Consider the following 26053-nt stretch of genomic DNA (forward strand, 5'->3'; position numbering starts at 1 on the left):
ATTTAATGTACAAAAAATCTATACTCAAATTTTCTATGAAAAGGAATGTTGGAGATTCCGGGCATCGATCCCGGTACCTCTCGCATGCAAACCGAGCGCTCTACCAATTGAGCTAAGTCCCCATATTCCACTTCAGTTAGATCATTTTATGTACAAAAAATCTATACTAACATTTTCTATTAAAAGGAATGTTGGAGTATCCGGGCATCGATCCCGGTACCTTTCGCCTGCAAAGCGAGCGCTCTACCAATTGAGCTAATTCCCCATGTTCCGCTTTATTTAGACCATTTAATGTACACAAAATATATACTCACATTTTCTATTAAAAGGAATGTTGGAGAATCCGGGCATCGATCCCGGTACCTCTCGCATGCAAAGCGAGCGCTCTACCAATTGAGCTAATTCCCCATGTTCCACTTCATTTAGACCATTTAATGTTCAAACAATCTATACTCACATTTTCTATTAAAAGGAATGTTGGAGAATCCGGGCACCGATCCCGGTACCTCTCGCATGCAAAGCGCGCGCTCTACCAATTGAGCTAATTCCCCATGTACCACTTCATTTAGACCATTTAATGTACAACAAATCTATACTCACATTTTCTATTAAAATGAATGTGGGAGAATCCGGGCATCGATCCCGGTACCTCTCGCATGCAAAGCGAGCGCTCTACCAATTGAGATAATTCCCCATGTCCCACTTAATTTAGACCATTTAATGTACAACAAATCTATACTCACATTTTCTATTAAAAGGAATGTTGGAGAATCCGGGCATCGATCCCGATACCTCTCGCGTGCAAAGCGAGCGCTCTACCAATTGAGCTAATTCCCCATGTTCCACTTCATTTAGGTCATTTAATGTACAAAACATCTATACTCACATTTTCTGTTAAAAGGAACGTTGGAGAATCCGGGCATCGATCCCGGTACCTCTCACATGCAAAGCGAGCGCTCTACCAATTGAGCTAATTCCCCATGTTCCACTTCATTTAGAACATTTAATGTACAAAAAATCTATACTAAAATTTTCTATTAAAAGGAATGTTGGAGAATCCGGGCATCGATCCCGGTACCTCTCGCATGCAAAGCGAGCGCTCTACCAATTGAGCTAATTCCCCATGTCCCACTTAATTTAGACCATTTTATGTACAACAAATCTATACTCACATTTTCTATTAAAAGGAATGTTGGAGAATCCGGGCATCGATCCGGGTACCTCTCGCATGCAAAATGAGCGCTCTACAAATTGAGCTAATTCCCCATGTTCCACTTCATTTAGACCATTTAATGTACAAAAAATCTATACTCACATTTTCTATTAAAAGGAATGTTGGACAATCCGGGCATCGATCCCGGTACCTCTCGCATGCAAAGCCAGCGCTCTAAAAATTGAGCTAATTCCCCATGTTCCACTTCATTCAGACCATTTAATGTACAAAAAATCTATACTCACATTTTCTATTAAAAGGAATGTTGGAGGATCATGGCATCGATCCCGGTACCTCTCGCATGCAAAGCGAGCGCTCTACCAATTGAGCTAATTCCCCATGACCCACTTTATTAAGAACATTTAATGTACAAAAAAACTATACTCACATTTTCTATTAAAAGGAATGTAGGAGAATCCGGGCATCGATCCCGTTACCTTTAGCATGCAAAGCGAGCGCTCTACCAATTGAGCTAATTCCCCATGTTCCACTTCATTTAGAACATTTAATGTACAAAAAATCTATACTCACATTTTCTGTTAAAAGGAATGTTGGAGAATCCGGGCATCGATCCCGGTACCTCTCGCATGCAAAGCGAGCGCTCTACCAATTGAGCTAATTCCGCATGTTCCACTTCATTTAGACCATTTAATGTACAACAAATCTATACTCACATTTTCTATTAAAAGGAATGTTGGAGAATCCGGGCGTCGATCCCGGTATCTCTCGCATGCAAAGCGAGCGCTCTACCAATTGAGCTAATTCCCCATGTTCCACTTAATCTAGAACATTTAATGTACAACAAATCTATACTCTCATTTTCTATGAAAAGGAACGTTGGAGAATCCGGGCATCGATCCCGGTATCTCTCGCATGCAAAGCGAGCGCTCTACCAATCGAGCTAAGTCCCCATATTCCACTTCAGTTAGACCATTTAATGTACAAAAAATCTATACTCACATTTTCTATTAAAAGGAATGTTGGAGTATCCGGGCATCGATCCCGGTACCTTTCGCATGCAAAGCGAGCGCCCTACCAATTGAGCTAATTCCCCATGTTCCACTTTATTTAGACCATTTAATGTACAAACAATCTATACTCACATTTTCTATTAAAAGGAATGCCGGAGAATCCGGGCATCGATCCCGGTACCTCTCGCATGCAAAGCGAGCGCTCTACCAATTGAGCGAATTCCCCATGTTCCACTTCATCTAGAACATTTAATGTACAACAAATCTATACTCTCATTTTCTATGAAAAGGAACGTTGGAGAATCCGGGCATCGATCCCGGTACCTCTCGCATGCAAAGCGAGCGCTCTACCAATTGAGCTAAGTCCCCATATTCCACTTCAGTTAGACCATTTAATGTACAAAAAATCTATACTCACATTTTCTATTAAAAGGAATGTTGGAGTATCCGGGCATCGATCCCGGTACCTTTTGCATGCAAAGCGAGCGCTCTACCAATTGAGCTAAGTCCCCATATTCCACTTCAGTTAGACCATTTAATGTACAAAAAACCTATACTCACATTTTCTATTAAAAGGAATGTTGGAGTATCCGGGCATCGATCCCGGTACCTTTCGCATGCAAAGCGAGCGCTCTACCAATTGAGCTAATTCCCCATGTTCAACTTTATTTAGACCATTTAATGTACAACAAATCTATACTCGTATTTTCTATTAAAAGGAATGTTGGAGAATCCGGCCATCAATCCCGGTACCTCTCGCATGCAAAGCGAGCGCTCTACCAATTGAGCTAATTCCCCATGTTCCACTTCATTTAGACCATTTAATGTACAAAAAATCAATACTCACATTTTCTATTAAAAGGAATGTTGGAGTATCCGGGCATCGATCCCGGTACCTTTCGCATGCAAAGCGAGTTCTCTACCAATTGAGCTAATTCCCCATGTCCCACTTAATTTAGACGATTTAATGTAAAAACAATCTATACTCACATTTTCTATTAAAAGGAATCTTGGAGGATCCGGGCATCGATCCCGGTACCTCTCGCATGCAAAATGAGCGCTCTACAAATTGAGCTAATTCCCCATGTTCCACTTCATTTAGACCATTTAATGTACAAATAATCTATACTCACATTTTCTATTAAAAGGAATGTAGGAGAATCCGGGCATCGATCCAGGTACCTCTCGCATGCAAAGCGAGCGCTTTACAAATTGAGCTAATTCCCCATGTTCAACTTCATTCAGACCATTTAATGTACAAAAAATCTATACTCACATTTTCTATTAAAAGGAATGTTGGAGGATCATGGCATCGATCCCGGTACCTCTCGCATGCAAAGCGAGCGCTCTACCAATTGAGCTAATTCCCCATGTTCCACTTCATTTAGACCATTTAATGTACAAAAAATCTATACTCACATTTTCTATTAAAAGGCATGTTGGAGAATCCATGCATCGATCCCGGTACCTCTCGCATGCAAAGCGAGCGCTCTACCAATTGAGCTAATTCCCCATGTTCCACTTCATTTAGACCATATAATGTACAAACAATCTATACTCACATTTTCTATGAAAATGAATGTTGGAGAATCCGGGCATCGATCCCGGTACCTCTCGCATGCAAAGCGACCGTTCTACCAATTGAGCTAATTCCCCATGTTCCATTTCATTTAGACCATTTTATGTACAAAAAATCTATACTAACATTTTCTATTAAAAGGAATGTTGGAGAATCCATGCATCGATCCCGGTACCTCTCGCATGCAAAGCGACCGTTCTACCAATTGAGCTAATTCCCCATGTTCCATTTCATTTAGACCATTTAATGTACAAAAAATCTATACTCACATTTTCTATGAAAAGGAATGTTGGAGAATCCGGGCATCGATCCCGGTACCTCTCGCATGCAAAGCGAGCGCTCTACCAATTGAGCTAATTCCCCATGTTCCACTTCATTTAGACGATTTAATGTACAAAAAATCTATACTCACATTTTCTATTAAAAGGAATGTTGGAGAATCCGGGCATCGATCCCGGTACTTCTCGCATGCACAGCGAGCGCTCTACCAATTGAGCCAATTCCCCATGTTCCACTTCATTTAGAACATTTAATGTACAAAAAATCTATACTCACATTTTCTATTAAAAGGAATGTTGGACAATCCGGGCATCGATCCCGGTACCTCTCGCATACAAAGCGAGCGATCTACCAATTGAGCTATTTCCCCATATTCCACTTCATTAAGACTATTTAATGTACAAAAAATTTATATTCACATTATCTATTGAAAAGAATGTTGGAGAATCCGGGCATCGATCCCGGTACCTCTCGCATGCTAAGCAAACGCTCTACCAATTGAGCTAATTCCCCATGTTCCACTTCATTTAGAACATTTTATGTACAAAACATCTATACTCACATTTTCTATTAAAAGGAATGTTGGAGAATCCGGGCATCGATCCCGGTACCTCTCGCATGCAAAGCGAGCGCTCTACCAATTGAGCTAATTCCCCATGTCCCACTTAATTTAGACGATTTAATGTACAAAAAATCTATACTCACATTTTCTATTAAAAGGAATGTTGGAGAATCCGGGCATCGATCCCGGTACCTCTCGCATGCAAAATGAGCGCTCTACAAATTGAGCTTATTCCCCATGTTCCACTTCATTTAGACCATTTAATGTACAAAAAATCTATACTCACATTTTCTATTAAAAGGAATGTTGGAGAATCCGGGCATCGATCCCGGTACCTCTCGTATGCAAAGCGAGCGCTCTGCAAATTGAGGTAATTCCCCATGTTCAACTTCATTCAGACCATTTAATGTACAAAAAATCTATACTCACATTTTCTATTAAAAGGAATGTTGGAGGATCATGGCATCGATCCCGGTACCTCTCGCATGCAAAGCGAGCGCTCTACCAATTGAGCTAATTCCCCATGTTCCACTTCATTTAGACAATTTAATGTACAAAAAATCTATACTCACATTTTCTATTAAAAGGAATGTTGGACAATCCGGGCATCGATCCCGGTACCTCTCGCATGCAAAGCGAGCGCTCTACAAATTGAGCTAATTCCCCATGTTCAACTTCATTCAGACCATTTAATGTACAAAAAATCTATACTCACATTTTCTATTAAAAGGAATGTTGGAGGATCATGGCATCGATCCCGGTACCTCTCGCATGCAAAGCGAGCGCTCTACCAATTGAGTTAATTCCCCATGTTCCACTTTATTTAGAACATTTAATGTACAAAAAAACTATACTCACATTTTCTATGAAAAGGAATGTTGGAGAATCCGGGCATGGATCCCGGTACCTCTCCCATGCAAAGCGAGCGCTCTACCAATTGAGCTTATTCCCCATGTTCCACTTCATTTAGGTCATTTAATGTACAAAACATCTATACTCACATTTTCTATTAAAAGGAATGTTGGAGAATCCGGGCATCGATCCCGGTACCTCTCGCATGCAAAGCGAGCGCTCTACCAATTGAGCTAATTCCCCATGTTCCACTTCATTTAGACCATTTACTGTACACAAAATCTATACTCACATTTTCTATTAAAAGGAATGTTGGAGAATTCGGGCATCGATCCCGGTACCTCTCGCATGCAAAGCGAGCGCTTTACCAATTGAGCTAATTCCCCATGTCCCACTTAATTTAGACCATTTAATGTACAACCAATCTATACTCACACTTCCTATTAAAAGGAATGTTGGAGAATCCGGGCATCGATCCCGGTACCTCTCGCATGCAAAATGAGCGCTCTACAAATTGAGCTAATTCCCCATGTTCCACTTCATTTAGACCATTTAATGTACAAAAAATCTATACTCACATTTTCTATTAAAAGGAATGTTGGAGAATCCGGGCATCGATCCCGGTACCTCTCGCATGCAAAGCGAGCGCTCTACAAATTGAGCTTATTCCCCATGTTCAACTTCATTCAGACCATTTAATGTACAAAAAATCTATACTCACATTTTCTATTAAAAGGAATGTTGGAGAATCCGGGCATCGATCCCGGTACCTCTCGCAAGCAAAGCGAGCGCTCTACCAATGGAGCTAATTCCCCATGTTCCACTTCTTTTAGACCATTTAATGTAAAAAATATCTATACTCACATTTTCTATTAAAAGGAATGTTGGAGAATCCGGGCATCGATCCCGGTACCTCTCGCATGCAAAGCGAGCTCTCTACCAATTGAGCTAATTCCCCATGTTCCACTTTATTTAGACCATTTAATTTACAACAAATCTATACTCACATTTTCTATTAAAAGGAATGTTGGAGAATCCGGGCATCGATCCCGGTACCTCTCGCATGCAAAGCGAGCGCTCTACCAATTGAGCTAATTCCCCATGTTCCACTTCATTTAAAACATTTAATGTACAAAAAATCTATACTCACATTTTCTATTAAAAGGAATGTTGGAGAATCCGGGCATCGATCCCGGTACCTCTCGCATGCTAAGCGAGATCTCTACCAATTGAGCTAATTCCCCAGGATCCACTTCATTTAGAACATTTAATGTACAAAAAATCTATACTCATATTTTCTATTAAAACGTATGTTGGAGAATCCGTACATCGATCCCGGTACCTCTCGCATGCTAAGTGAGCGCTCTATCATTTGAGCTAATTCCCCATGTTCCACTTCATTTAGAACATTTAATGTACAAAAAATCTTTACTCTAATTTCCTATGAAAAGGAATGCTGGAGAATCCGGGCATCGATCCTGGTACCTCTCGCTTGCAAAGCGACCGCTCTACCAATTGAGCTAATTCCCCATGTTCCACTTCATTCAGAATATTTAATGTACAAACAATCTATACTCACATTTTCTATTAAAAGGAATGTTGGAGAATCCGGGCATCGATCCCGGTACCTCTCGCATGCAAAGCGAGCGCTCTACCAATTGAGCTAATTCCCCATGTCCCACTTAATTTAGACGATTTAATGTAAAAACAATCTATACTCACATTTTCTATTAAAAGGAATCTTGGAGGATCCGGGCATCGATCCCGGTACCTCTCGCATGCAAAATGAGCGCTCTACAAATTGAGCTAATTCCCCATGTTCCACTTAATTAAGACCATTTAATGTACAAATAATCTATACTCACATTTTCTATGAAAAGGAATGTTGGAGAATCCGGGCATCGATCCAGGTACCTCTCGCATGCAAAGCGAGCGCTCTCCCAATTGAGCTAATTCCCCATGTCCCACTTAATTTAGACGATTTAATGTAAAAACAATCTATACTCACATTTTCTATTAAAAGGAATCTTGGAGGATCCGGGCATCGATCCCGGTACCTCTCGCATGCAAAATGAGCGCTCTACAAATTGAGCTAATTCCCCATGTTCCACTTCATTTAGACCATTTAATGTACAAATAATCTATACTCACATTTTCTATTAAAAGGAATGTTGGAGAATCCGGGCATCGATCCCGGTACCTCTCGCATGCAAAGCGAGCGCTCTACCAATTGAGCTAATTCCCCATGTCCCACTTAATTTAGACGATTTAATGTAAAAACAATCTATACTCACATTTTCTATTAAAAGGAATCTTGGAGGATCCGGGCATCGATCCCGGTACCTCTCGCATGCAAAATGAGCGCTCTACAAATTGAGCTAATTCCCCATGTTCCACTTCATTTAGACCATTTAATGTACAAATAATCTATACTCACATTTTCTATTAAAAGGAATGTTGGAGAATCCGGGCATCGATCCCGGTACCTCTCGCATGCAAAGCGAGCGCTTTACAAATTGAGCTAATTCCCCATGTTCAACTTCATTCAGACCATTTAATGTACAAAAAATCTATACTCACATTTTCTATTAAAAGGAATGTTGGAGGATCATGGCATCGATCCCGGTACCTCTCGCATGCAAAGCGAGCGCTCTCCCAATTGAGCTAATTCCCCATGTTCCACTTTATTTAGAACATTTAATGTTCAAAAAATCTATACTCACATTTTCTATTAAAAGGAATGTTGGAGAATCCGGGCATCGATCCCGGTACCTCTCCCATGCAAAGCGAGCGCTCTACCAATTGAGCTAATTCCCCATGTTCCACTTCATTTAGACCATTTAATGTACAAAAAATCTATACTCACATTTTCTATTAAAAGGAATGTTGGAGAATCCATGCATCGATCCCGGTACCTCTCGCATGCAAAGCGACCGTTCTACCAATTGAGCTAATTCCCCATGTTCCATTTCATTCAGACCATTTAATGTACAAAAAATCTATACTAACATTTTCTATTAAAAGGAATGTTGGAGAATCCGGGCATCGATCCCGGTACCTCTTGCATGCAAACCGAGCGCTCTACCAATTCAGCTAATTCCCCATGTTCCACATCATTTAGACAATTTAATGTACAAAAAATCTATACTCACATTTTCTATTAAAAGGAATGTTGGAGAATCCGGGCATCGATCCCGGTACTTCTCGCATGCACAGCGAGCGCTCTACCAATTGAGCTAATTCCCCATGTTCCACTTCATTTAGAACATTTAATGTACAAAAAATCTATACTCACATTTTCTATTAAAAGGAATGTTGGAGAATCCGGGCATCGATCCCGGTACCTCTCGCATACAAAGCGAGCGATCTACCAATTGAGCTATTCCCCATATTCCACTTCATTAAGACTATTTAATGTACAAAAAATCTTTATTCACATTATCTATTGAAAAGAATGTTGGAGAATCCGGGCATCGATCCCGGTACCTCTCGCATGCTAAGCAAACGCTCTACCAATTGAGCTAATTCCCCATGTTCCACTTCATTTAGACAATTTAATGTACAAAAAATCTATACTCACATTTTCTATTAAAAGGAATGTTGGAGAATCCGGGCATCGATCCCGGTACCTCTCGCATGCAAAATGAGCGCTCTACAAATTGAGCTTATTCCCCATGTTCCACTTCATTTAGACAATTTAATGTACAAAAAATCTATACTCACATTTTCTATTAAAAGGAATGTTGGACAATCCGGGCATCGATCCCGGTACCTCTCGCATGCAAAGCGAGCGCTCTACAAATTGAGCTAATTCCCCATGTTCAACTTCATTCAGACCATTTAATGTACAAAAAATCTATACTCACATTTTCTATTAAAAGGAATGTTGGAGGATCATGGCATCGATCCCGGTACCTCTCGCATGCAAAGCGAGCGCTCTACCAATTGAGCTAATTCCCCATGTTCCACTTTATTTAGAACATTTAATGTACAAAAAAACTATACTCACATTTTCTATGAAAAGGAATGTTGGAGAATCCGGGCATGGATCCCGGTACCTCTCGCATGCAAAGCGAGCGCTCTACCAATTGAGCTAATTCCCCATGTTCGACTTCATTTAGGTCATTTAATGTACAAAACATCTATACTCACATTTTCTATTAAAAGGAATGTTGGAGAATCCGGGCATCGATCCCGGTACCTCTCGCATGCAAAGCGAGCGCTCTACCAATTGAGCTAATTCCCCATGTTCCACTTCATTTAGACCATTTACTGTACACAAAATCTATACTCACATTTTCTATTAAAAGGAATGCCGGAGAATCCGGGCATCGATCCCGGTACCTCTCGCATGCAAAGCGAGCGCTCTACCAATTGAGCTAATTCCCCATGTCCCACTTAATTTAGACCATTTAATGTACAACCAATCTATACTCACACTTCCTATTAAAAGGAATGTTGGAGAATCCGGGCATCGATCCCGGTACCTCTCGCATGCAAAATGAGCGCTCTACAAATTGAGCTAATTCCCCATGTTCCACTTCATTTAGACCATTTAATGTACAAAAAATCTATACTCACATTTTCTATTAAAAGGAATGTTGGAGAATCCGGGTATCGATCCCGGTACCTCTCGCATGCAAAGCGAGCGCTCTACAAATTGAGCTAATTCCCCATGTTCAACTTCATTCAGACCATTTAATGTACAAAAAATCTATACTCACATTTTCTATTAAAAGGAATGTTGGAGGATTATGGCATCGATCCCGGTACCTCTCGCATGCAAAGCAGGCGCTCTACCAATTGAGCTAATTCCCCATGTTCCACTTCATTTAGACCATTTAATGTACAACAAATCGATACTCACATTTTCTATTAAAAGGAATGTTGGAGAATCCGGGCATCGATCCCGGTACCTCTCGCATGCAAAGCGAGCGCTCTACCAATTGAGATAATTCCCCATGTTCCACTTTTTTTAGACCATTTAATGTACAAAATATCTATACTCACATTTTCTATTAAAAGGAATGTTGGAGAATCCGGGCATCTATCCCGGTACCTCTCGCAAGCAAAGCGAGCGCTCTACCAATTGAGCTAATTCCCCATGTTCCACTTCTTTTAGACCATTTAATGTAAAAAATATCTATACTCACATTTTCTATTAAAAGGAATGTTGGAGAATCCGGGCGTCGATCCCGGTATCTCTCGCATGCAAAGCGAGCGCTCTACCAATTGAGCTGATTCCCCATGTTCCACTTCATTTAGACCATTTAATTTACAACAAATCTATACTCACATTTTCTATTAAAAGGAATGTTGGAGAATCCGGGCATCGATCCCGGTACCTCTCGCATGCAAAGCGAGCTCTCTACCAATTGAGCTGATTCCCCATGTTCCACTTCATTTAGACCATTTAATTTACAACAAATCTATACTCACATTTTCTATTAAAAGGAATGTTGGAGAATCCGGGCATCGATCCCGGTACCTCTCGCATGCAAAGCGAGCGCTCTACCAATTGAGCTAATTCCCCATGTTCCACTTCATTTAGAACATTTAATGTACAAAAAATCTATACTCACATTTTCTATTAAAAGGAATGTTGGAGAATCCGGGCATCGATCCCGGTACCTCTCGCATGCTAAGCGAGATCTCTACCAATTGAGCTAATTCCCCAGGATCCACTTCATTTAGAACATTTAATGTACAAAAAATCTATACTCATATTTTCTATTAAAACGTATGTTGGAGAATCCGGGCATCGATCCCGGTACCTCTCGCATGCTAAGTGAGCGCTCTATCATTTGAGCTAATTCCCCATGTTCCACTTCATTTAGAACATTTAATGTACAAAAAATCTTTACTCTAATTTCCTATGAAAAGGAATGCTGGAGAATCCGGGCATCGATCCTGGTACCTCTCGCTTGCAAAGCGACCGCTCTACCAATAGAGCTAATTCCCCATGTTCCACTTCATTCAGAATATTTAATGTACAAACAATCTATACTCACATTTTCTATTAAAAGGAATGTTGGAGAATCCGGGCATCGATCCCGGTACCTCTCGCATGCAAAGCGAGCGCTCTACCAATTGAGCTAATTCCCCATGTCCCACTTAATTTAGACGATTTAATGTAAAAACAATCTATACTCACATTTTCTATTAAAAGGAATCTTGGAGGATCCGGGCATCGATCCCGGTACCTCTCGCATGCAAAATGAGCGCTCTACAAATTGAGCTAATTCCCCATGTTCCACTTCATTTAGACCATTTAATGTACAAATAATCTATACTCACATTTTCTATTAAAAGGAATGTTGGAGAATCCGGGCATCGATCCAGGTACCTCTCGCATGCAAAGCGAGCGCTTTACAAATTGAGCTAATTCCCCATGTTCAACTTCATTCAGACTATTTAATGTACAAAAAATCTATACTCACATTTTCTATTAAAAGGAATGTTGGAGGATCATGCCATCGATCCCGGTACCTCTCGCATGCAAAGCGAGCTCTCTACCAATTGAGCTAATTCCCCATGTTCCACTTTATTTAGAACATTTAATGTTCAAAAAATCTATACTCACATTTTCCATTAAAAGGAATGTTGGAGAATCCGGGTATTGATCCCGGTACCTCTCGCATGCAAAGCGAGCGCTCTACCAATTGAGCAAATTGGCCATGTTCCACTTCATTTAGACCATTTAATGTACAAAAAATCTATACTCACATTTTCTATTAAAAGGAATGTTGGAGAATCCATGCATCGATCCCGGTACCTCTCGCATGCAAAGCGACCGTTCTACCAATTGAGCTAATTCCCCATGTTCCATTTCATTTAGACCATTTAATGTACAAAAAATCTATACTAACATTTTCTATTAAAAGGAATGTTGGAGAATCCGGGCATCGATCCCGGTACCTCTCGCATGCAAACCGAGCGCTCTACCAATTCAGCTAATTCCCCATGTTCCACTTCATTTAGACAATTTAATGTACAAAAAATCTATACTCACATTTTCTATTAAAAGGAATGTTGGAGAATCCGGGCATCGATCCCGGTACTTCTCGCATGCACAGCGAGCGCTCTACCAATTGAGCTAATTCCCCATGTTCCACTTCATTTAGACAATTTAATGTACAAAAAATCTATACTCACATTTTCTATTAAAAGGAATGTTGGAGAATCCGGGCATCGATCCCGGTACCTCTCGCATACAAAGCGAGCGATCTACCAATTGAGCTATTTCCCCATATTCCACTTCATTAAGACTATTTAATGTACAAAAAATCTATATTCACATTATCTATTGAAAAGAATGTTGGAGAATCCGGGCATCGATCCCGGTACCTCTCGCATGCTAAGCAAACGCTCTACCAATTGAGCTAATTCCCCATGTTCCACTTCATTTAGAACATTTTATGTACAAAACATCTATACTCACATTTTCTATTAAAAGGAATGTTGGAGAATCCGGTACCTCTCGCATGCTAAGCGAGCGCTCTACCAATTAAGCTAATTCCCCAGGATCGACTTCATTTAGAAAATTTAATGTACAAAAAATCTATACTCATATTTTCTATTAAAAGGAATGTTGGAGAATCCGGGCATCGATCCCGGTACCTCTCGCATGCAAAGCGAGCGCTCTACCAATTGAGCTAATTCCCCATGTCCCACTTAATTTAGACGATTTAATGTACAAAAAATCTATACTCACATTTTCTATTAAAAGGAATGTTGGAGAATCCGGGCATCGATCCCGGTACCTCTCGCATGCAAAATGAGCGCTCTACAAATTGAGCTTATTCCCCATGTTCCACTTCATTTAGACCATTTACTGTACAAAAAATCTATACTCATATTTTCTATTAAAAGGAATGTTGGAGAATCCGGGCATCGATCCCGGTACCTCTCGTATGCAAAGCGAGCGCTCTACAAATTGAGCTAATTCCCCATGTTCAACTTCATTCAGACCATTTAATGTACAAAAAATCTATACTCACATTTTCTATTAAAAGGAATGTTGGAGGATCATGGCATCGATCCCGGTACCTCTCGCATGCAAAGCGAGCGCTCTACCAATTGAGCTAATTCCCCATGTTCCACTTTATTTAGAACATTTAATGTACAAAAAATCTATACTCACATTTTCTATTAAAAGGAATGTTGGAGAATCCGGGCATCGATCTAGGTACCTATCGCATGCTAAGCGAGCGCTCTACCAATTGAGCTAATTCCCCATGTTCCACTTCATTTAGACCATTTAATGTACAAAAAATCTATACTCACATTTTCTATTAAAAGGAATGTTGGAGAATCCATGCATCGATCCCGGTATCTCTCGCATGCAAAGCGAGCGCTCTACCAATTGAGCTAATTCCCCATGTTCCACTTCTTTTAGACCATTTAATGTACAAAATATCTATACTCACATTTTCTATTAAAAGGAATGTTGGAGAATCCGGGTATTGATCCCGGTACCTCTCGCATGCAAAGCGACCGCTCTACCAATTGAGCTAATTCCCCATGTTCCATCTCATTTAGACCATTTAATGTACAAAAAATCCATACTAACATTTTCTATTAAAAGGAATGTTGGAGAATCCGGGCATCGATCCCGGTACCTCTCGCATGCAAAGCGAGCTCTCTACCAATTGAGCTAATTCCCCATGTTCAACTTCTTTTAGACCATTTAATTTACAAAACATCTATACTCACATGATCTATTAAAAGGAATGTTGGAGAATCCGGGCATCGATCCCGGTACCTCTCGCATGCACAGCGAGCGCTCTACCAATTGAGCTAATTCCCCATGTACCACTTCATTTAGACAATTTAATGTACAAAACATCTATACTCACATTTTCTATTAAAAGGAATGTTGGAGAATCCGGGCATCGATCCCGGTACCTCTCGCATGCAAAGCGAGCGCTCTACCAATTGAGCTAATTCCCCATGTTCCACTTCATTTAGACCATTTAATGTACAAAACATCTATATTCACATTATCTATTGAAAAGCATGTTGGAGAATCCGGGCATCGATCCCGGTACCTCTCGCATGCTAAGCAAATGCTCTACCAATTGAGCTAATTCCCCATGGTCCACTTCATTTGGACCATTTAATGTACAAAAAATCTATACTCACATTTTCTATTAAAAGGAATGTTGGAGAATCTTGGCATCGATCCCGGTACCTCTTGCATGCTAAGCGAGCGCTTTACCAATTGAGCTAATTCCCCATGATCCACTTCATTTAGAACATTTAATGTACAAAAAATCTATACTCACATTTTCTATTAAAACGTATGTTGGAGAATCCGGGCATCGATCCCGGTACCTCTCGCATGCAAAGCGAGCGCTCTACCAATTGAGCTAATTCCCCATGTTCCACTTCATTTTTACCATTTAATGTACAAAACATCTATACTCACATTTTCTATTAAAAAAATGTTGGAAAATCCGGGCATCGATCCCGGTACCTCTCGCATGCAAAGCGAGCTCTCTACCAATTGAGCTAATTCCCCATGTTCAACTTCTTTTAGACCATTTAATTTACAAAAAATCTATACTCACATGATCTATTAAAAGGAATGTTGGAGAATCCGGGCATCGATCCCGGTACCTCTCGCATGCACAGCGAGCGCTCTACCAATTGAGCTAATTCCCCATGTTCCACTTCATTTAGAACATTTAATGTACAAAAAATCTATACTCACATTTTCTATTAAAAGGAATGTTGGAGAATCCGGGCATCGATCCCGGTACCTCTCGCATGCAAAGCGAGCGCTCTACCAATTGAGCTAATTCCCCATGTTCCACTTCATTAAGACAATTTAATGTACAAAAAATCTATATTCACATTATCTATTGAAAAGAATGTTGGAGAATCCGGGCATCGATCCCGGTACCTCTCGCATGCTAAGCAAACGCTCTACCAATTGAGCTAATTCCCTATGTTCCACTTAATTGATAACATTTTATGTACAAAACATCTATACTCACATTTTCTATTAAAAGGAATGTTGGAGAATCCGGGCATCGATCCCGGTACCTCTAACATGCTAAGAGAGCTCTCTACCAATTGAGCTAATTCCCCAGGATCCACTTCATTTAGAACATTTAATGTACAAAAAATCTATACTCACATTTTCTATTAAAACGTATGTTGGAGAATCCGGGCATCGATCCCGGTACCTCTCGCATGCTAAGTGAGCGCTCTACCATTTGAGCTAATTCCCCATGTTCCACTTATTTTAGAACATTCAATGTACAAAAAATCTATACTCACATTTTCTATTAAAAGTAACGTTGGAGAATCCGGGCATCGATCCCGGTACCTCTCGCATGCAAAGCGAGGTCTCTACCAATTGAGCTAATTCCCCATGTTCCACTTCATTTAGAACATTAATGTACAAACAATCTATACTCACATTTTCTATTAAAAGGAATGTTGGAGAATCCGGGCATCGATCCCGGTACCGCTCGCATGCAAAGCGAGTGCTCTACCAATTGAGCTAATTCCCCATGTTCCACTTCATTTAGAACATTAATGTACAAACAATCTATACTCACATTTTCTATTAAAAGGAATGTTGGACAATCCGGGCATCGATCCCGGTACCTCCCGCACGCAAAGCGAGCGCTCTACTAATTGGGCTAATTCCCCATGTTCCACTTCATTTAGACAATTTAATGTAAAAAAAATCTATACTCAACTTTTCTATTAAAACGAATGTTGGAGAATCCGGGCATCGATCCCGGTACCTCTCGCATGCAAAGCGAGCGCTCTACCAATTGAGCTAATTGCCAATGTTCCACTTCATTTAGAACATTTAATGTACAAATAATCTATACTCTCATTTTCTATCAAAAGGAATGTTGGAGAATCCGGGCATCGATCCCGGTACCTCTCGCATGCAAAGCGAGCGCTCTACAAATTGAGCTAAAACCCTATGTTCCACTTCATTTAGAACATTTAATGTACAAAAAATCTATACTCACATTTTCTATTAAAAGGAATGTTGGAGACTACGGGCATCGACCCCGGTACCTCTCGCATGCAAAGCGAGCGCTCTACCAATTGCGTGATTCCCAATGTTCCACTTCATTTAGAATATTTAATGTACAAAAAATCTATACTCACATTTTCTATTAAAAGGAATGTTGGAGAATCCGGGCATCGATCCCGGTACCTCTCGCATGCAAAGCGAGCGCTCTACCAATTGAGCTAATTCCCCATGTTCGACTTCATTTAGACCATTTAATGTACAAAAAATCTATACTTACATTTTCTATTAAAAGGAATGTTGGAGAATCCGGGCATCGATCCCGGTACCTCTCGCATGCAAAGCGAGCGCTCTACCAATTGAGCTAATTCCCGAAGTTCCACTTCATGTAGAACATTCAATGTACAAAAAAACTATACTCACATTTTCTATTACAAGGAATGTTGGAGAATCCGGGCATCGATCCCGGTACCTCTCGCATGCAAAGCGAGCGCTCTACCAATTGAGCTAATTCCCCATGTTCCACTTCATTTAGACCATTTAATGTACAAACAATCTATACTCACATTTTCTATGAAAATGAATGTTGGAGAATCCGGGCATCGATCCCGGTACCTCTCGCATGCAAAGCGAGCGCTCTACCAATTGATCTAATTCCCCATGTTCCACTTCATTTGGACGATTTAATGTACAAAAAATCTATACTCATATTTTCTATTAAAAGGAATGTTGGAGGATCCGGGCATCGATCCCGGTACCTCTCGCATGCAAAGCGAGCGCTCTACCAATTGAGCTAATTCCCAATGTTCCACTTCATTTAGAACATTTAATGAACAAATAACCTATACTCTCATTTTCTATGAAAAGGAATGTTGGAGAATCCGGGCATCGATCCCGGGGCCTCTCGCATGCAAAGCGAGAGTTCTACCAATTGAGCTAATTCCCCATGTTCCACTTCATTTAGACCATTTAATGTACAAAAAATCTATACTCACATGTTCTATAAAAAGGAATGTTGGAGAAACCGGGCATCGATCCCGGTACCTCTCGCATGCAAAGCGAGCGCTCTACTAATTGAGCTAATTCCACATGTTCCACTTCATTTAGACCATTTAATGTACAAAAAATCTATACTCACATTTTCTAGTAAAAGGAATGTTGGAGAATCCGGGCATCGATCCCGGTACCTCTCGCATGCAAAGCGAGCGCTCTACCAATTGAGCTAATTCCCCATGTTCCACTTCATTTAGACCATTTAATGTACAAAAAATCTATACTCGTATTTTCTATTAAAAGGAATGTTGGAGAATCCGGGCATCGATCCCGGTATCTCTCGCATGCAAAGCGAGCGCTCTACCAATTGAGCTAATTCCCCATGTTCCACTTCATTTAGAACATTTAATGTACAAACAATCTATACTCACATTTTCTATTAAAAGGAATATTGGAGAATCAGGGCATCGATCCCGGTACCTCTGTCATGCAAAGCGAGCGCTCTACCAATTGACCTAATTCACCATGTTCCACTTCATTTAGACCATTTAATGTACAACAAATCTATACTAACATTTTCTATTAAAAGGAATGTTGGAGAATCCTGGCATCAATCCCGGTACCTCTCGCATGCAAAGCGAGCGCTCTACCAATTGAGCTAATTCCCCATGTCCAACTTATTTTAGAACATTCAATGTACAAAAAATCTATACTCACATTTTCTATTAAAAGGAATGTTGGAGAATCCGGGCATCGATCCCGGTACCTCTCGTATGCAAAGCGAGCGCTCTACCAATTGAGCTAATTCCCCATGTTCCACTTCATTTAGAACATTTACTGTACAAACAATCTATACTCACATTTTCTATTAAAAGGAATATTGGAGAATCAGGGCATCGATCCCGGTACCTCTGTCATGCAAAGCGAGCGCTCTACCAATTGACCTAATTCACCATGTTCCACTTCATTTAGACCATTTAATGTACAACAAATCTATACTAACATTTTCTATTAAAAGGAATGTTGGAGAATCCTGGCATCAATCCCGGTACCTCTCGCATGCAAAGCGAGCGCTCTACCAATTGAGCTAATTCCCCATGTTCCACTTCATTTAGACCATTTAATGTACAAAAAATCTATACTCGTATTTTCTATTAAAAGGAATGTTGGAGAATCCGGGCATCGATCCCGGTACATCTCGAATGCAAAGCGAGCGCTCTACCAATTAAGTTAATCCCCCATGTTCCACTTCATTTAGACCATTTAATGTACAAAAAATCTATACTCACATTTTCTATTAAAAGGAATGCTGGAGAATCCGGGCATCGATCCCGGTACCTCTCGCATGCAAAGCGAGCGCTCTACCAATTGAGCTAATTCCTCATGTTCTACTTCATTTAGACCATTAAATGTACAATAAAATCTATACTCACATTTTCTATTAAAAGGAATGTTGGAGAATCCGGGAATTTATCCCGATACCTCTCGCATGTAAAGCGAGCGCTCTACCAATTGAGCTAATTCCCCATGTTCCACTTCATTTAGGTCATTTAATGTACAAAAAATCGATACTCACATTTTCTATTAAAAGCAATGTTGGAGAATCCGGGCATCGATCCGGTACCTCTCGCATGCAAAGCGAGCGCTCTACCAATTGAGCTAATTCCCCATGTTCCACTTCATTTAGAACATTTAATGTACAAAACATCTATACTCACATTTTCTATTAAAACGTATGTTGGAGAATCCGGGCATCGATTCCGGTACCTCTGGCATGCAAAGCGAGCGCTCTACCAATTGAGCTAATTCCCCATGTCCCACTTAATTTAGACGATTTAATGTACAAAAAATCTATACTCACATTTTCTATTAAAAGGAATTTTGGAGAATCCGGGCATCGATCCCGGTACCTCTCGCATACAAAGCGAGCGCTCTACCAATTGAGCTAATTCCCAATGTCCCACTTATTTTGGAACATTCAATGTACAAAAAATCTATACTCACATTTTCTATTAAAAGGAATGTTGGAGAATCCGGGCATCGATCCCGGTACCTCTCGCATGCTAAGCGAGCGCTCTAACAATTGAGCTAATTCCCCATGTTCCACTCCATTTAGAACATTTAATGTACAAAAAATCTATACTCACATTTTCTATTAAAAGGAATGTTGGAGAATCTGGCATCGATCCCGGTACCTCTCGCATGCAAAGCGAGCGCTCTACCAATTGAGCTAATTCCCCATGTTCCACTTCATTTAGAACATTTAATGTACAAAAAATCTATACTCACATTTTCTATTAAAAGGAATGTGAGAGAATCCGGGCATCGATCCGGTACCTCTCGCATGCAAAGCGAGCGCTCTACCAATTGAGCTAATTCCCCATGTTCCACTTCATTTAGAACATTTAATGTACAAACAATCTATACTCACATTTTCTTTTAAAAGGAATGTTGGAGAATCCGGGCATCGATCCCGGTACCTCTCGCATGCAAAGCGAGAGCTCTACCAATTGAGCTAATTCCCCATGTTCAACTTCATTTAGACCATTTAATGTACAAATAATCTATACTTTCATTTTCTATGAAAATGAATGCTGGAGAATTCGGGCATCGATCCCGGTACCTCTCGCATGCAAAGCGAGCGCTCTACCAATTGAGCTAATTCCCCATGTTCCACTTCATTAAGACCATTTAATGTACAAAACATCTATATTCACATTGTCTATTGAAAAGCTTGTTGGAGAATCCGGACATCGATCCCGGTACCTCTCGCATGCTAAGCAAATGCTCTACCAATTGAGCTAATTCCCCATGTTCCATTTCATTTAGACCATTTAATGTACAAAAAATCTATACTCACATTTTCTATTAAAAGGAATGTTGGAGAATCTTTGCATCGATCCCGGTACCTCTCGCATGCTAAGCGAGCGCTCTACCAATTGAGCTAATTCCCCATGATCCACTTCATTTAGAACATTTAATGTACAAAACATCTATACTCACATTTTCTATTAAAACGTATGTTGGAGAATCCGGGCATCGATTCCGGTACCTCTGGCATGCAAAGCGAGCGCTCTACCAATTGAGCTAATTCCCCATGTTCCACTTCATTTAGAACATATAATGTACAAATAACCTATACTCACATTGTCTATGAAAAGGAATGTTGGAGAATACGGGCATCGATCCCGGTACCTCACGCATGCAAAGCGAGCGCTCTACCAATTGTGCTAATTCCACATGTTCGGCTTCATTTAGACCATTTAATGTACAAAACATCTATACTCACATTTTCTATTAAAAGGAATGTTGGAGCATCCCCGCATCGATCCCGGTACCTCTCGCATGCAAAGTTAGATCTCTACCAATTGAGCTGATTCCCCATGTTCAACTTCATTTAGAACATATAATGTACAAAAAATCTATACTCACATTTTCTATGAAAAGGAATGTTGGAGAATCCGGGCATCGATCCTTGTACCTCTCGAATGCAAAGAAAGCGCTCTACCAATTGAGCTAATTACCCATGGTCCACTTCATTTAGAACATTTAATGTACAAAAAATCTATACTCACATTTTCAATGAAAAGGAATGTTGGAGAATCCGGGTATCGATCCCAGTACCTCTCACATGCAAAGCGAGCGCTCTACAAATTGAACTAATTCCCCATGTTCCACTTCATTTAGAACATTTAATGTACAAAAAATCTATACTCACATTTTCTATGAAAAGGAATGTAGGAGAATCCGGGCATCGATCCCGGTACCTCTCGCATGCAAAGCGAGCGCTTTACCAATTGAGCTAATTCCCACTCTTCGGCTTCATTTAGAACATTTAATGTACAAAGAATCTATACTCACATTTTCTATGAAAAGGAATGTTGCAGAATCCGGGCATCGATCCCGGTACCTACCCCATGCAAAGGGAGCTATCTACAAATTGAGCTAATTCCCCATGTTCCACTTCATTTAGAACATTTAATGTACAAAAAATCTATACTCACATTTTCTATGAAAAGGAATGTTGGAGAATCCGGGCCTCGATCCCGGTACCTCTCGCATGCAAAGCGAGTGCTCTACCAATAGAGCTTATCCCCCATGTTCCACTTAATTTAGAACATTTAATGTACAAAAAATCTATACTCAAATTTTCTATGAAAAGGAATGTTGGAGAATCCGGGCATCGATCCCGGTACCTCTCGCATGCAAAGCGAGCGCTCTACCAATTGAGCTAATTCCCCATGTTCAACTTTATTTAGAACATTTACTGCACTAAAAATTCTATACTCACATTTTCTATTAAAAGGAATGTTGGAGAATCCAGGGATCGATCCCTGTACCTCTCGCATGCAAAACGGGCGCTCTACCAATTGAGCTAATTCCCCATGTTCGGCTTCATTTAGAACATTTAATGTACAAAAAATCTATACTCACATTTTCTATTAAAAGGCATGATGGAGAATCCGGGCATCGATCCCGGTACTTCTCGCATGCAAAGCGAGCGCTCTACTAATTGAGCTAATTTCCTATGTTCAACTTCATTTAGAACATATAATGTACAAAAAATCTATACTCACATTTTCTATTTAAAGGAATGTTGGAGAATCCGGGCATCGATCCCGGTACCTCTCGCATGCAAAGCGAGCGCTCTACAAATTGAGCTAATTCCCCATGATCCACTTCATTTAGAACATTTAATGTACAAAACATCTATACTCACATTTTCTATTAAAAGGAATGTTGGAGAATCCGGGTATCGATCCAGGTACCTCTCGCATGCAAAGCGAGCGCTCTAACAATTGAGCTAATTCCCCATGCTCCACTTCATTAAGAACATGTAATGTACAAAATATCTATACTCACATTTTCTATGAACAGGAAATTGTGAGAATCCGGGCATCGATCCCGGTACCTCTCGCATGCAAAGCGAGCGCTCTACCAATTGAGCTAATTTCCCATGTTCCACTTCATTTAGAACATTCAATGTAAAAAATAATATACTCACATTTTCTATGAAAAGGAATGTTGGAGACTCCGGGCATCGATCCCGGTACCTCTCGCATGCAAAGCGAGCGCTCTACCATTTGAGCTAATTCCCTTATGTTCCACTTCATTTAGAACATTTAATGTACAAAAAATCGATACTCACATTTTCTATTAAAAGGAATGTTGGAGAATCCGGGCATCGATCCCGGTACCTCTCGCATGCAAAGCGAGCGCTCTACCAATTGAGCTAATTCCCCATGTTCCACTTCATTTAGACCATTTAATGTACAAAACATCTATACTCACATTTTCTATTAAAAGGAATGTTGGAAAATCCGGGCATCGATCCCGGTACCTCTCGCATGCAAAGCGAGCGCTCTACCAATTGAGCTAATTCCCCATGTTCCACTTCATTTAGAACATTTAATGTACAAAAAATCTATACTCACATTTTCTATTAAAAGGAATGTTGGAGAATCCGGGAATCGATCCCGGTACCTCTCGCATGCAAAGCGAGAACTCTACCAATTGTGCTAATTCCCCATGTTCCACTTCATTTAGACCATTTAATGTACAAAAAAATCTATACTCACATTTTCTATTAAAAGGAATGTTGGAGAATCCGGGCATCGATCCCGGTACCTCTCGCATGCAAAGCGAGCGCTATACCAATTGAGCTAATTCCCAATGTTCCACTTCATTTAGACCATTTAATGTACAAAAAGTCTATACTCACATTTTCTATTAAAAGGAATGTTGGAGAATCCGGGCATCGATCCCGGTACCTCTCGCATGCAAAGCGAGCGCTCTACCAATTGAGCTAATTCCCCATGTTCCACTTCATGTAGAACATTCAATGTAAAAAAAAACTATACTCACATTTTCTATTACAAGGAATGTTGGAGAATCCGGGCATCGATCCCGGTACCTCTCGCATGCAAAGCGAGAGCTCTACCAATTGCTCTAATTCCCCATGTTCCACTTCATTTAGACCATTTAATGTACAAAAAATCTATACTCACATGTTCTATAAAAAAGGATGTTGGAGAATCCGGGCATCGATCCCGGTACCTCTCGCATGCAAAGCGAGTGCTCTTCCAATTGAGCTAATTACCCATGTTCCACTTCATTTAGACCATTTAATGTACAAAAAATCTATACTCACATTTTCTAGTAAAAGGAATGTTGGAGAATCCGGGCATCGATCCCGGTACCTCTCGCATGCAAAGCGAGCGCTCTACCAATTGAGCTAATTCCCCATGTTCCACTTCATTTAGACCATTTAATGTACAAACAATCTATACTCACATTTTCTATTAAAAGGAATGTTGGAGAATCCGGGCATCAATCCCGGTACCTCTCGCATGCAAAGCGAGCGCTCTACCAATTGAGCTAATTCCCCATGTTCCACTTCATTTAGACCATTTAATGTACAAAACATCTATACTCGTATTTTCTATTAAAATGAATGTTGGAGAATCCGGGCATCGATCCCGGTACCTCTCGCATGCAAAGCGAGCGCTCTACCAATTGAGCTAATTCCCCATGTTCCACTTCATTTAGAACATTTAATGTACAAACAATCTATACTCACATTTTCTATTAAAAGTAACGTTGGAGAATCCGGGCATCGATCCCGGTACCTCTCGCATGCAAAGCGAGGTCTCTACCAATTGAGCTAATTCCCCATGTTCCACTTCATTTAGAACATTAATGTACAAACAATCTATACTCACATTTTCTATTAAAAGGAATGTTGGAGAATCCGGGCATCGATCTCGGTACCTCTCGCATGCAAAGCGAGCGCTCTACCAATTGAGCTAATTCCCCATGTTCCACTTCATTTAGAACATTTAATGTACAAACAATCTATACTCACATTTTCTATTAAAAGTAACGTTGGAGAATCCGGGCATCGATCCCGGTACCTCTCGCATGCAAAGCGAGGTCTCTACCAATTGAGCTAATTCCCCATGTTCCACTTCATTTAGAACATTAATGTACAAAAAATCTATACTCACATTTTCTATTAAAAGGAATGTTGGAGAATCCGGGCATCGATCCCGGTACCTCTCGCATGCAAAGCGAGCGCTCTACCAATTGAGCTAATTCCCCATGTTCCACTTCATTTAGACCATTTAATGTACAAAAAATCTATACTCGTATTTTCTATTAAAAGGAATGTTGGAGAATCCGGGAGTCGATCCCGGTACATCTCGAATGCAAAGCGAGCGCTCTACCAATTCAGCTAATCCCCCATGTTCCACTTCATTTAGACCATTTAATGTACAAACAATCTGTACTCACATTTTCTATTAAAAGGACTGTTGGAGAATCCGGGCATCGATCCCGGTACCTCTCGCATGCAAAGCGAGCGCTCTACCAATTGAGCTAATTCCTCATGTTCTACTTCATTTAGACCATTTAATGTACAGAAAAATCTATACTCACATTTTCTATTAAATGGAATGTTGGAGAATCCGGGCATCGATCCCGGTACCTCTCGCATGCAAAGCGAGCGCTCTACCAATTGAGCTAATTCCCCATGTTCCACTTCATTTAGGTCATTTAATGTACAAAACAACTATACTCACATTTTCTATTAAAAGCAATGTTGGAGAATCCGGGCATCGATCCCGGTACCTCTCGCATGCCAAGCGAGCGCTCTACCAATTGAGCTAATTCCCCATGTTCCACTTTATTTAGACCATTTACTGTACAAAAAATCTATACTCACATTTTCTATGAAAAGGAATGTTGGAGAATCCGGGCATCGATCCCGGTACCTCTCGCATGCAAAGCGAGTGCTCTACCAATTGAGCTAATTCCCCATGTTCCACTTCATTTAGAACATTTAATGTACAAACAATCTATACTCACATTTTCTATTAAAAGGAATGTTGGAGAATCCGGGCATCGATCCCGGAACCTCTCGCATGCAAAGGGAGCGCTCTACCAATTGAGCTAATTCCCAATGTTCCACTTCATTTAGACCATGTAATGTACAAAAAGTCTATACTCACATTTTCTATTAAAGGGAATGTTGGAGAATCCGGGCATCGATCCCGGTACCTCTCGCATGCAAAGCGAGCGCTCTACCAATTGAGCTAATTCCCCATGTTCCACTTCATTTAGAACATTTAATGTACAAATAACATATACTCTCATTTTCTATGAAAAGGAATGTTGGAGAATCCGGGCATCGATCCCGGGGCCTCTCGCATGCAAAGCGAGAGCTCTACCAATTGCTCTAATTCCCCATGTTCCACTTCATTTAGACCATTTAATGTACAAAAAATCTATACTCACATGTTCTATAAAAAAGGATGTTGGAGAATCCGGGCATCGATCCCGGTACCTCTCGCATGCAAAGCGAGTGCTCTACCAATTGAGCTAATTCCCCATGTTCCACTTCATTTAGACCATTTAATGTACAAAAAATCTATACTCACATTTTCTAGTAAAAGGAATGTTGGAGAATCCGGGCATCGATCCCGGTACCTCTCGCATGCAAAGCGAGCGCTCTACCAATTGAGCTAATTCCCCATGTTCCACTTCATTTAGACCATTTAATGTACAAAAAATCTATACTCACATTTTCTATTAAAAGGAA

General features: G+C 40.4%; 61 non-coding genes across 61 annotated transcripts; all 61 read right to left on the reverse strand.

Moving 5' to 3' along the window:
* Window positions 1-335: 335 nt before the first annotated feature.
* On the reverse strand, window positions 336-408 carry Trnaa-ugc (transfer RNA alanine (anticodon UGC)). Its single transcript has one exon. It is a non-coding gene; the product is annotated as a tRNA-Ala (tRNA).
* A 356-nt stretch (window positions 409-764) lies between these two features.
* Trnaa-ugc (transfer RNA alanine (anticodon UGC)) lies at window positions 765-837 on the reverse strand. The gene has a single exon. It is a non-coding gene; the product is annotated as a tRNA-Ala (tRNA).
* Window positions 838-907: 70 nt separating this feature from the next.
* Window positions 908-980, reverse strand: Trnaa-ugc (transfer RNA alanine (anticodon UGC)). Its single transcript has one exon. It is a non-coding gene; the product is annotated as a tRNA-Ala (tRNA).
* A 70-nt stretch (window positions 981-1050) lies between these two features.
* Window positions 1051-1123, reverse strand: Trnaa-ugc (transfer RNA alanine (anticodon UGC)). The gene has a single exon. It is a non-coding gene; the product is annotated as a tRNA-Ala (tRNA).
* A 642-nt stretch (window positions 1124-1765) lies between these two features.
* On the reverse strand, window positions 1766-1838 carry Trnaa-ugc (transfer RNA alanine (anticodon UGC)). Its single transcript has one exon. It is a non-coding gene; the product is annotated as a tRNA-Ala (tRNA).
* Window positions 1839-1908: 70 nt separating this feature from the next.
* Trnaa-ugc (transfer RNA alanine (anticodon UGC)) lies at window positions 1909-1981 on the reverse strand. Its single transcript has one exon. It is a non-coding gene; the product is annotated as a tRNA-Ala (tRNA).
* A 356-nt stretch (window positions 1982-2337) lies between these two features.
* On the reverse strand, window positions 2338-2410 carry Trnaa-ugc (transfer RNA alanine (anticodon UGC)). Its single transcript has one exon. It is a non-coding gene; the product is annotated as a tRNA-Ala (tRNA).
* A 70-nt stretch (window positions 2411-2480) lies between these two features.
* Trnaa-ugc (transfer RNA alanine (anticodon UGC)) lies at window positions 2481-2553 on the reverse strand. Its single transcript has one exon. It is a non-coding gene; the product is annotated as a tRNA-Ala (tRNA).
* A 1500-nt stretch (window positions 2554-4053) lies between these two features.
* Window positions 4054-4126, reverse strand: Trnaa-ugc (transfer RNA alanine (anticodon UGC)). The gene has a single exon. It is a non-coding gene; the product is annotated as a tRNA-Ala (tRNA).
* Window positions 4127-4482: 356 nt separating this feature from the next.
* Trnaa-agc (transfer RNA alanine (anticodon AGC)) lies at window positions 4483-4555 on the reverse strand. The gene has a single exon. It is a non-coding gene; the product is annotated as a tRNA-Ala (tRNA).
* Window positions 4556-4625: 70 nt separating this feature from the next.
* On the reverse strand, window positions 4626-4698 carry Trnaa-ugc (transfer RNA alanine (anticodon UGC)). The gene has a single exon. It is a non-coding gene; the product is annotated as a tRNA-Ala (tRNA).
* A 928-nt stretch (window positions 4699-5626) lies between these two features.
* Window positions 5627-5699, reverse strand: Trnaa-ugc (transfer RNA alanine (anticodon UGC)). The gene has a single exon. It is a non-coding gene; the product is annotated as a tRNA-Ala (tRNA).
* A 785-nt stretch (window positions 5700-6484) lies between these two features.
* On the reverse strand, window positions 6485-6557 carry Trnaa-ugc (transfer RNA alanine (anticodon UGC)). The gene has a single exon. It is a non-coding gene; the product is annotated as a tRNA-Ala (tRNA).
* Window positions 6558-7056: 499 nt separating this feature from the next.
* On the reverse strand, window positions 7057-7129 carry Trnaa-ugc (transfer RNA alanine (anticodon UGC)). The gene has a single exon. It is a non-coding gene; the product is annotated as a tRNA-Ala (tRNA).
* Window positions 7130-7628: 499 nt separating this feature from the next.
* On the reverse strand, window positions 7629-7701 carry Trnaa-ugc (transfer RNA alanine (anticodon UGC)). The gene has a single exon. It is a non-coding gene; the product is annotated as a tRNA-Ala (tRNA).
* Window positions 7702-8914: 1213 nt separating this feature from the next.
* Trnaa-agc (transfer RNA alanine (anticodon AGC)) lies at window positions 8915-8987 on the reverse strand. Its single transcript has one exon. It is a non-coding gene; the product is annotated as a tRNA-Ala (tRNA).
* A 499-nt stretch (window positions 8988-9486) lies between these two features.
* Trnaa-ugc (transfer RNA alanine (anticodon UGC)) lies at window positions 9487-9559 on the reverse strand. Its single transcript has one exon. It is a non-coding gene; the product is annotated as a tRNA-Ala (tRNA).
* A 70-nt stretch (window positions 9560-9629) lies between these two features.
* On the reverse strand, window positions 9630-9702 carry Trnaa-ugc (transfer RNA alanine (anticodon UGC)). Its single transcript has one exon. It is a non-coding gene; the product is annotated as a tRNA-Ala (tRNA).
* A 70-nt stretch (window positions 9703-9772) lies between these two features.
* Trnaa-ugc (transfer RNA alanine (anticodon UGC)) lies at window positions 9773-9845 on the reverse strand. The gene has a single exon. It is a non-coding gene; the product is annotated as a tRNA-Ala (tRNA).
* A 213-nt stretch (window positions 9846-10058) lies between these two features.
* Trnaa-ugc (transfer RNA alanine (anticodon UGC)) lies at window positions 10059-10131 on the reverse strand. Its single transcript has one exon. It is a non-coding gene; the product is annotated as a tRNA-Ala (tRNA).
* Window positions 10132-10344: 213 nt separating this feature from the next.
* On the reverse strand, window positions 10345-10417 carry Trnaa-ugc (transfer RNA alanine (anticodon UGC)). Its single transcript has one exon. It is a non-coding gene; the product is annotated as a tRNA-Ala (tRNA).
* A 499-nt stretch (window positions 10418-10916) lies between these two features.
* On the reverse strand, window positions 10917-10989 carry Trnaa-ugc (transfer RNA alanine (anticodon UGC)). Its single transcript has one exon. It is a non-coding gene; the product is annotated as a tRNA-Ala (tRNA).
* Window positions 10990-11488: 499 nt separating this feature from the next.
* Trnaa-ugc (transfer RNA alanine (anticodon UGC)) lies at window positions 11489-11561 on the reverse strand. The gene has a single exon. It is a non-coding gene; the product is annotated as a tRNA-Ala (tRNA).
* A 1214-nt stretch (window positions 11562-12775) lies between these two features.
* Trnaa-agc (transfer RNA alanine (anticodon AGC)) lies at window positions 12776-12848 on the reverse strand. Its single transcript has one exon. It is a non-coding gene; the product is annotated as a tRNA-Ala (tRNA).
* Window positions 12849-13048: 200 nt separating this feature from the next.
* Window positions 13049-13121, reverse strand: Trnaa-ugc (transfer RNA alanine (anticodon UGC)). Its single transcript has one exon. It is a non-coding gene; the product is annotated as a tRNA-Ala (tRNA).
* Window positions 13122-13906: 785 nt separating this feature from the next.
* Trnaa-ugc (transfer RNA alanine (anticodon UGC)) lies at window positions 13907-13979 on the reverse strand. The gene has a single exon. It is a non-coding gene; the product is annotated as a tRNA-Ala (tRNA).
* A 213-nt stretch (window positions 13980-14192) lies between these two features.
* Window positions 14193-14265, reverse strand: Trnaa-ugc (transfer RNA alanine (anticodon UGC)). The gene has a single exon. It is a non-coding gene; the product is annotated as a tRNA-Ala (tRNA).
* A 70-nt stretch (window positions 14266-14335) lies between these two features.
* Window positions 14336-14408, reverse strand: Trnaa-ugc (transfer RNA alanine (anticodon UGC)). The gene has a single exon. It is a non-coding gene; the product is annotated as a tRNA-Ala (tRNA).
* A 70-nt stretch (window positions 14409-14478) lies between these two features.
* Window positions 14479-14551, reverse strand: Trnaa-agc (transfer RNA alanine (anticodon AGC)). Its single transcript has one exon. It is a non-coding gene; the product is annotated as a tRNA-Ala (tRNA).
* Window positions 14552-14764: 213 nt separating this feature from the next.
* On the reverse strand, window positions 14765-14837 carry Trnaa-ugc (transfer RNA alanine (anticodon UGC)). The gene has a single exon. It is a non-coding gene; the product is annotated as a tRNA-Ala (tRNA).
* Window positions 14838-15049: 212 nt separating this feature from the next.
* On the reverse strand, window positions 15050-15122 carry Trnaa-ugc (transfer RNA alanine (anticodon UGC)). Its single transcript has one exon. It is a non-coding gene; the product is annotated as a tRNA-Ala (tRNA).
* Window positions 15123-15192: 70 nt separating this feature from the next.
* Window positions 15193-15265, reverse strand: Trnaa-ugc (transfer RNA alanine (anticodon UGC)). The gene has a single exon. It is a non-coding gene; the product is annotated as a tRNA-Ala (tRNA).
* Window positions 15266-15906: 641 nt separating this feature from the next.
* Trnaa-ugc (transfer RNA alanine (anticodon UGC)) lies at window positions 15907-15979 on the reverse strand. The gene has a single exon. It is a non-coding gene; the product is annotated as a tRNA-Ala (tRNA).
* Window positions 15980-16619: 640 nt separating this feature from the next.
* Trnaa-ugc (transfer RNA alanine (anticodon UGC)) lies at window positions 16620-16692 on the reverse strand. The gene has a single exon. It is a non-coding gene; the product is annotated as a tRNA-Ala (tRNA).
* Window positions 16693-16905: 213 nt separating this feature from the next.
* Trnaa-ugc (transfer RNA alanine (anticodon UGC)) lies at window positions 16906-16978 on the reverse strand. Its single transcript has one exon. It is a non-coding gene; the product is annotated as a tRNA-Ala (tRNA).
* Window positions 16979-17334: 356 nt separating this feature from the next.
* Window positions 17335-17407, reverse strand: Trnaa-ugc (transfer RNA alanine (anticodon UGC)). The gene has a single exon. It is a non-coding gene; the product is annotated as a tRNA-Ala (tRNA).
* A 213-nt stretch (window positions 17408-17620) lies between these two features.
* On the reverse strand, window positions 17621-17693 carry Trnaa-ugc (transfer RNA alanine (anticodon UGC)). The gene has a single exon. It is a non-coding gene; the product is annotated as a tRNA-Ala (tRNA).
* Window positions 17694-17763: 70 nt separating this feature from the next.
* Trnaa-ugc (transfer RNA alanine (anticodon UGC)) lies at window positions 17764-17836 on the reverse strand. Its single transcript has one exon. It is a non-coding gene; the product is annotated as a tRNA-Ala (tRNA).
* A 356-nt stretch (window positions 17837-18192) lies between these two features.
* Trnaa-ugc (transfer RNA alanine (anticodon UGC)) lies at window positions 18193-18265 on the reverse strand. Its single transcript has one exon. It is a non-coding gene; the product is annotated as a tRNA-Ala (tRNA).
* A 499-nt stretch (window positions 18266-18764) lies between these two features.
* On the reverse strand, window positions 18765-18837 carry Trnaa-ugc (transfer RNA alanine (anticodon UGC)). The gene has a single exon. It is a non-coding gene; the product is annotated as a tRNA-Ala (tRNA).
* Window positions 18838-18908: 71 nt separating this feature from the next.
* On the reverse strand, window positions 18909-18981 carry Trnav-uac (transfer RNA valine (anticodon UAC)). The gene has a single exon. It is a non-coding gene; the product is annotated as a tRNA-Val (tRNA).
* Window positions 18982-19479: 498 nt separating this feature from the next.
* Window positions 19480-19552, reverse strand: Trnaa-agc (transfer RNA alanine (anticodon AGC)). The gene has a single exon. It is a non-coding gene; the product is annotated as a tRNA-Ala (tRNA).
* Window positions 19553-19906: 354 nt separating this feature from the next.
* Trnaa-ugc (transfer RNA alanine (anticodon UGC)) lies at window positions 19907-19979 on the reverse strand. The gene has a single exon. It is a non-coding gene; the product is annotated as a tRNA-Ala (tRNA).
* Window positions 19980-20049: 70 nt separating this feature from the next.
* On the reverse strand, window positions 20050-20122 carry Trnaa-ugc (transfer RNA alanine (anticodon UGC)). Its single transcript has one exon. It is a non-coding gene; the product is annotated as a tRNA-Ala (tRNA).
* A 1500-nt stretch (window positions 20123-21622) lies between these two features.
* Window positions 21623-21695, reverse strand: Trnaa-ugc (transfer RNA alanine (anticodon UGC)). The gene has a single exon. It is a non-coding gene; the product is annotated as a tRNA-Ala (tRNA).
* A 929-nt stretch (window positions 21696-22624) lies between these two features.
* On the reverse strand, window positions 22625-22697 carry Trnaa-ugc (transfer RNA alanine (anticodon UGC)). The gene has a single exon. It is a non-coding gene; the product is annotated as a tRNA-Ala (tRNA).
* Window positions 22698-22767: 70 nt separating this feature from the next.
* Trnaa-ugc (transfer RNA alanine (anticodon UGC)) lies at window positions 22768-22840 on the reverse strand. The gene has a single exon. It is a non-coding gene; the product is annotated as a tRNA-Ala (tRNA).
* Window positions 22841-22910: 70 nt separating this feature from the next.
* On the reverse strand, window positions 22911-22983 carry Trnaa-ugc (transfer RNA alanine (anticodon UGC)). The gene has a single exon. It is a non-coding gene; the product is annotated as a tRNA-Ala (tRNA).
* A 214-nt stretch (window positions 22984-23197) lies between these two features.
* On the reverse strand, window positions 23198-23270 carry Trnaa-ugc (transfer RNA alanine (anticodon UGC)). The gene has a single exon. It is a non-coding gene; the product is annotated as a tRNA-Ala (tRNA).
* A 356-nt stretch (window positions 23271-23626) lies between these two features.
* Trnaa-ugc (transfer RNA alanine (anticodon UGC)) lies at window positions 23627-23699 on the reverse strand. The gene has a single exon. It is a non-coding gene; the product is annotated as a tRNA-Ala (tRNA).
* A 70-nt stretch (window positions 23700-23769) lies between these two features.
* Window positions 23770-23842, reverse strand: Trnaa-ugc (transfer RNA alanine (anticodon UGC)). The gene has a single exon. It is a non-coding gene; the product is annotated as a tRNA-Ala (tRNA).
* A 70-nt stretch (window positions 23843-23912) lies between these two features.
* Window positions 23913-23985, reverse strand: Trnaa-ugc (transfer RNA alanine (anticodon UGC)). Its single transcript has one exon. It is a non-coding gene; the product is annotated as a tRNA-Ala (tRNA).
* Window positions 23986-24197: 212 nt separating this feature from the next.
* On the reverse strand, window positions 24198-24270 carry Trnaa-ugc (transfer RNA alanine (anticodon UGC)). Its single transcript has one exon. It is a non-coding gene; the product is annotated as a tRNA-Ala (tRNA).
* Window positions 24271-24482: 212 nt separating this feature from the next.
* Trnaa-ugc (transfer RNA alanine (anticodon UGC)) lies at window positions 24483-24555 on the reverse strand. The gene has a single exon. It is a non-coding gene; the product is annotated as a tRNA-Ala (tRNA).
* A 213-nt stretch (window positions 24556-24768) lies between these two features.
* Trnaa-ugc (transfer RNA alanine (anticodon UGC)) lies at window positions 24769-24841 on the reverse strand. The gene has a single exon. It is a non-coding gene; the product is annotated as a tRNA-Ala (tRNA).
* A 71-nt stretch (window positions 24842-24912) lies between these two features.
* Trnaa-ugc (transfer RNA alanine (anticodon UGC)) lies at window positions 24913-24985 on the reverse strand. The gene has a single exon. It is a non-coding gene; the product is annotated as a tRNA-Ala (tRNA).
* A 70-nt stretch (window positions 24986-25055) lies between these two features.
* Window positions 25056-25128, reverse strand: Trnaa-ggc (transfer RNA alanine (anticodon GGC)). The gene has a single exon. It is a non-coding gene; the product is annotated as a tRNA-Ala (tRNA).
* Window positions 25129-25198: 70 nt separating this feature from the next.
* On the reverse strand, window positions 25199-25271 carry Trnaa-ugc (transfer RNA alanine (anticodon UGC)). Its single transcript has one exon. It is a non-coding gene; the product is annotated as a tRNA-Ala (tRNA).
* Window positions 25272-25484: 213 nt separating this feature from the next.
* Window positions 25485-25557, reverse strand: Trnaa-ugc (transfer RNA alanine (anticodon UGC)). Its single transcript has one exon. It is a non-coding gene; the product is annotated as a tRNA-Ala (tRNA).
* Window positions 25558-25770: 213 nt separating this feature from the next.
* Window positions 25771-25843, reverse strand: Trnaa-ugc (transfer RNA alanine (anticodon UGC)). Its single transcript has one exon. It is a non-coding gene; the product is annotated as a tRNA-Ala (tRNA).
* Window positions 25844-25913: 70 nt separating this feature from the next.
* Window positions 25914-25986, reverse strand: Trnaa-ugc (transfer RNA alanine (anticodon UGC)). The gene has a single exon. It is a non-coding gene; the product is annotated as a tRNA-Ala (tRNA).
* Window positions 25987-26053: the final 67 nt, after the last annotated feature.

The sequence above is a fragment of the Euprymna scolopes genome, chromosome 39 (assembly GCF_053919585.1).
Source record: "Euprymna scolopes isolate OS-2025 chromosome 39, ASM5391958v1, whole genome shotgun sequence".
Lineage (NCBI taxonomy): Eukaryota > Metazoa > Mollusca > Cephalopoda > Sepiida > Sepiolidae > Euprymna > Euprymna scolopes.